Source organism: Hemicordylus capensis, chromosome 3, assembly GCF_027244095.1.
Source record: "Hemicordylus capensis ecotype Gifberg chromosome 3, rHemCap1.1.pri, whole genome shotgun sequence".
Lineage (NCBI taxonomy): Eukaryota > Metazoa > Chordata > Lepidosauria > Squamata > Cordylidae > Hemicordylus > Hemicordylus capensis.
In genome coordinates, this window is record NC_069659.1 from 268,415,656 (window position 1) to 268,424,883 (window position 9,228).

The following is a 9,228-nucleotide window of genomic DNA, read 5'->3' on the forward strand; positions in this document are numbered from 1 at the left end:
GTTTTTGTCTTCAGCTGCACGCCCACACGATCCCCATTGGCAAGAGCAGTGTAGATCACTATCTGTACTACTCCTGGCAGCGCAGATCAATAGAGGCCAAGATGTGTTTTCCCGGCCTCCTGATATCCCAGGAGGCACTGCACACTGAATGTGGTGCCTTGGAGGATTCCCCTATCAGACGGACACTCTAGGAGGATGTCTCTGTGTCTCCTCAGGCTGCGTGAAGCCCAAGGAGACATATGATTCTGGCATCCAGGTTAAGGGAGCACTCGCTCCTTTAATCTTGGCCAAGAGCTGGACTAGTAGGGAGCTCCGGGATCTGCACAGATCCTGGCACTCCACATGAACAGCCTCATTATCATTTTTTCAGGACCAATTCACTGCATCAAAATGTTGCCCAAAGGCCTAGAGGTGGTGCATGTAACTACTGCTCAAGAAGAAAAAGAATAATATGAATCAGCATTAAGACTTAGGAACATGTCTGCACATCACACAGCCTGCCACAGAAGCAGCTAATATCATCTAAGCTTGTTCAGTCACTGCTAGCTCAGATATGTTACATCTTTCAAAATTACTGTAGCAGCAAGATATTTGCCTGGTTTAGCCTCTTCGTTGACTCAAAGGAGTGTTCGCCAAATCTAAGCACCCAGGCTCAACCTGTATTGTCTAGGTACATTTCATTTCAGTACATCACAAGCTGCCAACACAACCATATCATTGCAATTTTTCAAGCATTTGCTGTGTGTGTTTTATATATTGGGCAAGTCCCATCTCCCCTAGGCTATTGGAACAAAGCTCAGCTAAGTCTCCAACATACTGAGGAAAGGGGGGGAGGGGGAATGCACAAGAAATGTTAAGGCTGCAGATGGGCATTGCTCTTACTGCAAGGCTTTGAATAGATGTCTTTCCACTCAGTTCTACTGAGAAGCTGTCAAAGGAGATCAAATCCCTTAGAAACATGCAGGATAGATAGATAGATAGATAGATAGATAGATAGATAGATAGATAGATATTAAAGGGGAGAATATTTTGAAAAACATCGTGTCACTTGGGCACTTCATATTTCACTGAACCCAATAGCTGGCTTCCAAATGAACAAGTGCTGGTGCAGTGAATGCACTGTGGGGAAGGGGTCATTTCTGTCCATCTTCCCTGCCCTGTTCAGATAGATGATGTTCACTACCACATATATGTCTCTGAGGGTTGTGCAAGCCTCAAAACATGTTTTCAGCAGTCATTGTCAGTTACAGGAGATTGTTGAAAATCACCCCTCTGGCACTGCATATTCACTGCACTAGTGATTCATTAATTTGGACATCAGCCCATGTTTAAAGACCACAATATGCTGTGTGGACAGAACTCAAACAAAGCACAGTGGATGTTCTTTGTGCAGGCCAAGAACAAAGTTTATTCCTTTGTGCTCATTTAAGTACATCAGTCTTTTCTTATGGAAACTGCAATTAACTACCCCCTGGATCAGAACCAACAGTGGTTGAGAAGCCAGGAGCACTGAATATGCAGATAGATAACCCATGGTATTTTTCCTATAGCCTACACAATACTTATAGCCATGGTTGTGTGCAATTCTATGCAAACACTGAATGAATGAATGAATGAATGAATGATTTCAGTCTATGACCAGCTGTTATCATTTATGACAGCAATACTTGCAGTACACACAATACAATACAAAAACACAGAATATGGTTGTACAGAATTCAGCATCCTGAGTATGTTCATTTAACAATAGAACAAATTCAGTGTGATCAATTGGTGGAAGTGATGAATCAGTGTCTGGAACCAGGAGTGGACTGGAATGGTCATTCAACTGAGACTCAGTGCAGATAAGACAGAAGTTGTATCAGTGGGTGGTTTGTTTCTGGGGAAGTGGTATTCATCCTGTTTGGGATAGAGCAGGGACGTAACTACTATTAGGCAAGGGGAGGCGGCTGCCTGGGGGCCCCCACACCTCGAGGGAGCCCCCAGAGGCAAGTCACATGACTATATATTGTAAAGTGTGTGTGTGTGTGTGTGTGTGTGTGTGTGTGTCAGCGAGGGGCCCATTTTAAAATTTTGTCTCTGGGCCCACTCCAGCCTTGTTATGCCCCTGGGATAGAGTTGTAGTCCCCTTGAAGGATTTGGTTAACAATTTGAGGGTGCTCTTAATTGCCACTTTGTCACTAGAAACCCAAGTGAGTTTTGTGGCATGGAGAGTTTCCACTAGCAGAAGCTGGTGCTAATCTGTGATCACACCTAGTCAGGGATAGCCTGGCTACAGTTATATATAAAAGCTATTTGCACCCAGCCTTGGTTGGGCTGCTCATGTGCACTGCCAGGATCTGTGAAGATCCCAATGCTGCCTGCAGTTTGGATCAGGTAAAGTGACCATACCTTGCCAGTGCCTAAACAGCTTCACTGGCTTCTGGGCAATTTCTGTACACAATTCAAAATGTTGGTTGGTTGATTGATTGATTGATTAAGTGCCATCAAGCTGGTGTCAACTCTTAGCAAACACAGAGATAGATTCTCTCCAGGATCACTTCAGTGACAATGACAAAGGCATCATTTCATACTGCGCACAAGAAGGCAATAGTATACTCCTGTATTTTACTCCTGTGTTTTACAAAGAAAACCACATGGATAGACAAAATGCTAGTGCTTACATTTAAAGTTTTACTTTAAATCTGAGTATCCAAAATATTGCCAACTTGAACCCAACATGGACCCTCCTGCACACTGGAGTAATCTTCAGAGGCTTGCCTCTGGGTATCTCCACTGTCTAAGGTGATGTGAGCAGTGACCAGGGAGATGGTCTTCTCAGTGGTGCCATCCTACCTGTGGTGGAACACTCTCCTCAAGTAAGCTCACAAAATCATTAAATTAAATTAAATTAAAACACGTCCACAAAAATTAAAGCAAACAATTACAAACATTTAAATGGTTTAAAATTTAACTAAAAGCCTGGTTGAATAAGTGCATTTTATTTTATTTTATTTTATTTTATTTTATTTTATTTTCTTAAAGCAGTTAGAGATAGTACAGCATTTATTCCAGAAATAATTTTGGAATTCCATTCCAAAACCTTGGGGCAACTAGACAGAAGGCTCAACCCTAAGTAGCCGCTAGATGAGCTGGTGGCAATGTTAAGCAGACTTCCCCAGATGATCTGAATCAGCAGTGTGGAACTCATGATGAAGAAGGTGTTCTCTTAAATCTCCCTAGGCTCATGCCATTAAGGGCTATAGGTAATCGCTCCACTTTGATTTGTGCCCAGAAATGTATCAGCAGCCAATGTAGGTCTTTCAAAATAAGAGCAACTACTGAATCGGGCACAGAGCATGTGTGCCTCTAGTTCTTTTCTTGGCTTTCACCTATCCTGCTCAATGGCCGCTGCTTTCCTTTAGCCCTCCCAGCCTGATGGCCGCCACTTGCCCGTTCTCCTGGCCATCATTTATTTCCCCTCATCTGTCTGCCCCCATTGCTACCCAGCAACTGCTCCCAAACTTTCGCGAGAGCTGCCATGCATAGGATTAGTGACAGTGGCGTTAAAGATATAGGTAGGTAGGTAGGTAGGTAGGTAGGTAGGTAGGTAGGTAGGTAGACAGACAGAGAGGCTCTTCTCATGATTAGTGAGCCTGGGGAGGGTTTGTGGGGAGAGTGGGCTTAACCCGCTCTCCCTGCACACGAGCAGCAGTCTTCTCTGGGCGGCCGAAGTGGGCGCCCACACGACTGCCGGCTCCATTACTTTGCTGGCAGGGGCTGGGAGGATTGGGGGCCGCACTGCCCCCAGAAGCTCCAGCATGCTCTGCGCGAGCGAGCAGAGCGTGCTGGAGAGACCCCCGAGCGAGGAGGCTGCTTTTCAGCCTCCCGGTCGGGGGTCTACTCATGAGTTGCCACGCCGCAGAGCCGCACTGTGACAACCCACGATCAGGAAGCCTGGGTTAGCGGGGCACTCACTCCGCTAACCTGGGCTTAGGTGAGGGCTACTTAAGCGGGTGACTCGCTTAAGAACCACTGGGCTCGCAGCAGAGCCTGGTGGTTCTCACAACGGTAGGCAATCAGGCTAGCGGAGGCCAGCCTGATTTTCTGCCGTTGTGTGAATAGCCTCATATAGTCTCTTCAAGATACCCTGGAGACCAACATTGCTGCTGCTAAACAATTCTTTAATTGTTTTAGATACTCTTGGTTTTTGAATTCCATAAGCTTGAAATATTTATACTGAGGATCATCATATACATCTTTAAAATAAATCATCAATGGAACACAGAAGAACAGGCCTTGCTGAAGGAGAAGCAGCATGACTTCTGCAAGGCCAAGTCTTGCCTCACTAACCTTTTGGAGTTCTTTGAGGGTGTTAGTAGGCATGTGGGTAAAGATGATCTGGTATAACATAGTTATACTTGGACTTCCTAAAAGCTTTTGACAAATTTCCTTACCAAAGGCTCTCGAGTAAACATAGCAGTCCTGGGATATGGGTGCAAGTTCATGTGTGGATTGGTAACTGGTTGAAGGACAGGAAACAGAGGGTAGGAATAAATGGATAGTTTTCACCATGGAGGGAAGTAAGAAGTGGTGTCCCCCAGGGATCTGTGCAGGAAGCACTGTTCCATTCTACAGGGATTCCCAGATGTTGCTCACTGTAACTCCCAGCATCCCCAGCTGCAATGTCCTTTGGCTGGGGATTATGGAACAACATCTGGGAATCCCTGTTAGAGAGAAAACTGACTGGGACCAGTGCTCTTTAACCTGTTCCCAAATGATCAAGAAGTTGGGGTAAACAGCGAAGTGGCCAAATTTGCAGAAGACACCAAACTATTTAGGATAGTGAAATCCAAAAGAGATTGTGAGGAGCTCAAAATGGATTTCTCTAAACTGGGTGAGTGGGTGACAAAATGGCAAATGCAGATCAATGTAAGCAAGTGTAAAGTGATGCATTGGGGGGGGGGAATCCCCAACTTCATATACACTGAGCGGTCTGAGCTGTTGGCGACTGACCAGGAGAGAGATCTTGGGATCGTGGTGCACAGCACAATGAAAGTGGTGACTCAGTGCGCAGCTGTCAAAAAGCCAAATTCCATTCTCGGAATCATTAGGAAGGGGGTTGAAAATAAAAATGCTAATATTTTAATAACCTTATTCAAATCTATGGTGCAGCCAATCTTGGAGTACTGTGTGCAGTTCTGGTTTCCGTACCTTAGGAAGGACATTGTAGAACTGGAAAAGGTGCAGAAGAGGGCAACCAAGATGATCAGGGGTCTGGAGCACCTTCCTTATGAGCATAGGCTGCATCATCTGGGGCTTTTTAGTTTAGAAAAGAGGTGACTACGGGGGGACATGATAGAGGTGTATAAAATTATGCATGGAGTGGAGGGTGAGAGAAATTTTTCTCCCTCTTTCACAACACTAGAACCAGGGGTCATCCCATGAAACTGAAGGTCGGGAAATTTAGGACCAACAAAAGGAAGTATTTTTTCACACAGCACATAATTAATCTATGGAATTTTCTGCCACAAGATATGGTGATGGCTAGCTTGGATGGCTTTTAAAGGGGCTTAGACAAATTCACAGAGGAGAGGTTTATCAATGGCAACTAGTCTGATGGCTATAGGCCAGCCTCAGAGGCAAGATGCCTCTAAATATTAGTTGCAGGAGAGCAACAGCAAGAGAGAGGGCATGCCCTTACCTCTTTTCTGTGGGCTTCTCAGTGGCATCTGGAGGGTCACTGTGTGAAACAGGATGCCGGACTGGATGGGCCTTGGGCCTGATCCAGCAAGCTGTTCTTTTGTTCTTATGTGCTATGAATGTGCAAAATGCTTTACTACTCGTGTCTATGCACTCGCCTACAATCTGATGACATGAGCTACTGAAATTCCTACTTTACAGAGCTGGAATTGAGGTTGAGAGTGAGAGCTCACAAACCTTGATCTATCAATTACATCTGAACCAAGGTTTTTCAGATCCTCATTTCTACTATCCCACAATTGATGGAGGAAGCTATATTTCAAACTGTGTTATTGACTGTAATTTCTAGTTGATGGAGTTAAGATTCAGATGGGAAGAGTCAGCCAATGCATCATTTGGGCTTTAAAAAAAAAAAGATTTCTCATAGAAACCCATTGAAAAAGTCACCGAGTGCGAATCATCACATCTGCATCAAGTTATGAAAAAGTGGGGCTTGTTAACCTGCTGCTTGAAAACCAGAACACTTTTATCAGTTCATATAATTGCTAACCCCTTATTCACTGTTCCACACTGAAGGGTTCTTTGCCTCCTAAGATCCCACTAATTGCTGACAGATTTGATTTCTCTGTGACAGCAGGAGTTCTGTTGCTGGCCTTTACATCAAGTAATTGCTTTATTTTTCTCCCTCTGCTCTCAAAAACGGAATTCCCTTCTCCCCCTGCTTGAACCTCCGTAATGACTTCTTTCTATGTTATTAAATCCTTACCATTTAAATCACATTTAGAGATGTTTTGAATAACTGATTCCAATTACTAAGGCTCTTACTAAGAAGCAGCTGAAAATGCAAGTCATTACTTGCCCGTAGCCAAGCAGCTACACCTTGCAAGGAAATCTCTAGTGGACCATATTGTATTTCTGCCCTGTAAGGTGCAATTTATACTCACAGGAGGCTGGTATTCAACAAATATACAGCTGCTGGAGTTCTCTTAACCTGTCATTTGTGCAAGGGAGAGATATTAGATGGTATATTTATTTTATAAATAGCGCTATTCCTTAAAGAAATCATTTTGTTCTTCCCATGATGTCTCGGTAAGGCTGCTTAGAACAACAGTGGAGATGAGCAGTTGACCGTTGGGTGACCTGAGCAATGTTGCTGATCAATGACAAAACAAGGGGGGGAAACAGAGGAGTAATACAAGACACAAGTACAAACCCTTCATTCTTTCCATAAAGGCTGATCAGTTTTGGTGCTCTCTTAGACTATTGCACTTTTGACATGATTTCTCATGTTCTAATAACGATGCCCAAACAGTATTTTTATTCCAATTATTTCATTCAGTACACCTAACAATTATTAGAAAAGGGGACTGGTAAATTATTAGCAAAACTGGATCTGAAACTTTGCTATTCAATCAGTCCCATTTTGATCTGAAATACCATATGACCCCAACATAATTTACAAAATGGGGGGGGGCTATTTTTCTTAAGTATTTGCTGTGTGATTTGCATGTGTGTGTTTGTGCAGCAGCCTCTGAAATATGTTTCTTAAGTGTTGTTACTAGCAATGCTTTCCTCCCAGCTCCCAGGAGCCCCCTCATTAGAGTTTGCATCTGCAGACTTGGAGATCTCCCTCTTGACATGCTCAGGAGCCTCACAGCATCATGAGCTCCCCGTTTGTGGCACATGGGGACAGGTCACTTAGTTGACAGTGGGCCAGTCGCCCCTAGATTTGGCTCCTAATAAGCAAATTGAAAAGGGAGCAGATGCACACCTTCCCTATCTGGGATACCCTAAGTAGACCCCAGAAGTTAACTAAAGAAAGTTAACTTCCAGCCAAGGCCACTCTGCACTCGGAGTGAACCTGCCTCAGCCCCTCCCCTCCTTTTGCAAAGAATAGCAGCAAGCTAATGCACCAATTAACTCAGCAGGAAGAATGCAGATAAAGCTCAAAAAGGAACTCTCCCCCCTCACAAAAGAGGTTGAGTCAGCAATAAGGACCTAGAGATGCACCCATTAAAAATACTGACTGGATTATTGGACTCTCGGTCCATGCAGATTTCCTTTTCTCACATCTATGCACTCTATTCTCATGACAATCAGCCTTGGCTGGATTGATGCTGACTTTCAGAGCCAGGGATCAGTCAGGTATAGTTTGGCCCCAGCATCCTATCTCACTATCTTGGAGGTGCCCTCACTTAGAAGGGTTTTTACCCTGGCAAGATGCAATGCCCTGCCTTCAGCCCTCTTAGAGGGCAGATATAGAGGGACTCCCTATGGGGAGAGGCTCTGCCCATGTGGGGAGGGTCAAGTGGAAACAGTCACCCATGTGCTATTGGAATGTTTGTTCTATAGAAACCTGCGTCAGGATCTCATTTACCCTTTGACGGCTAAATGCCCAGGTTTTGATTCTCCTCAGATGGTTGGCAGGCTGTTGGAAGGAAGTAATTCCAGTACCACCAGACAGGTAGATAAATTTTGTAGCGCAGCCCTCTATTTGCATAAGAGCTTAATAACAGGAAAATAGGTGATGGCTTTAAGGCCAGAGCAACTTTTGTAGCTACAGTGTGGCTAACTGCAGGTGGGCACGCAGGTATTGGGATCACTTGTATATCATCAGTCAATCTAACAACTAAATTTTCCCAAGCTCCTGAATTGTTTAACCCCTCTCAGATTCAGGAGGTGGAAATGCAACTGTTTGAGTTTTGATTTGTGTGTAATAGTCTCATAAGTATGAAATATTGCTGCCTCCTTTTATTCTTAGTTATGTATTTTTAGTAGTACTTTCAGTACCTTGATCTATGTTCAAGAGGACTTTTTAAAATTTATGTGGTTTTATTGTTTGTAGTAGAAGTTTGATTATCTTCTCTTCCACATTTGTTTTAATCTCATGCTGGTTGCTGACCAAAATAAAGAGATTTGATTTGATTTGATTGACAAAATTTTTTTAAATAATCAAAAATAGCCTGATTGCCCAATTGCTCTGCAAGTTGGGTGCTGAGTAGCACCCCTCATGCCCCACCAGCCAACCTGCTGCAGTGATGCCAAAAGGTTTTTGAGTCCCGGTTTTTACCTATGGGAGAAACACAGCACACACAAGCTGCCCCTCCCAACAGTACACACATTTCGAAGACATTCAGCAGTAGATTGTCAAAACTGATTCACACTGACCCATAAGCCACTACCATCCACTGTGCCAGTGCTTCAGTAACATCCTAGGCACAATTTGCTCTCTCACACACACTTATGACTCTTTCTTGCAACAGCTGCCACAGCACAGCAGCACTCTTAGCAGCCAGAATTTGAAAGCAAGCTCACCTACAGTAACATCTTCTGCCCCATTTTGACTGAGTGAGTAGACCTTGCAAAGCAAAGCAGAATGCAGATTGCAGACCAGAGCAGTAAGTGAAGCACAAATTAGTCTCAAAGTCAAGGCCACTCATGGAGCTCAACAACAGCAATCACCAAGAAATATTAGGAACAACATAGGAACACAGGAAGCTCCCATATACTGAGTCAGACCATTGGTCCATCTAGCTCAGTGTTGTC

The 9,228-nt window shown here is 44.1% G+C and overlaps 1 long non-coding RNA gene across 1 annotated transcript; it reads right to left on the minus strand.

Moving 5' to 3' along the window:
- Nucleotides 1-1,700: 1,700 nt before the first annotated feature.
- On the minus strand, nt 1,701-8,191 carry LOC128349541 (uncharacterized). Its single transcript, XR_008318842.1, has 3 exons — nt 8,060-8,191; nt 6,627-6,673; nt 1,701-1,899 (listed from the first exon to the last, which is right to left on the minus strand). It is a non-coding gene; the product is annotated as an uncharacterized LOC128349541 (long non-coding RNA).
- Nucleotides 8,192-9,228: the final 1,037 nt, after the last annotated feature.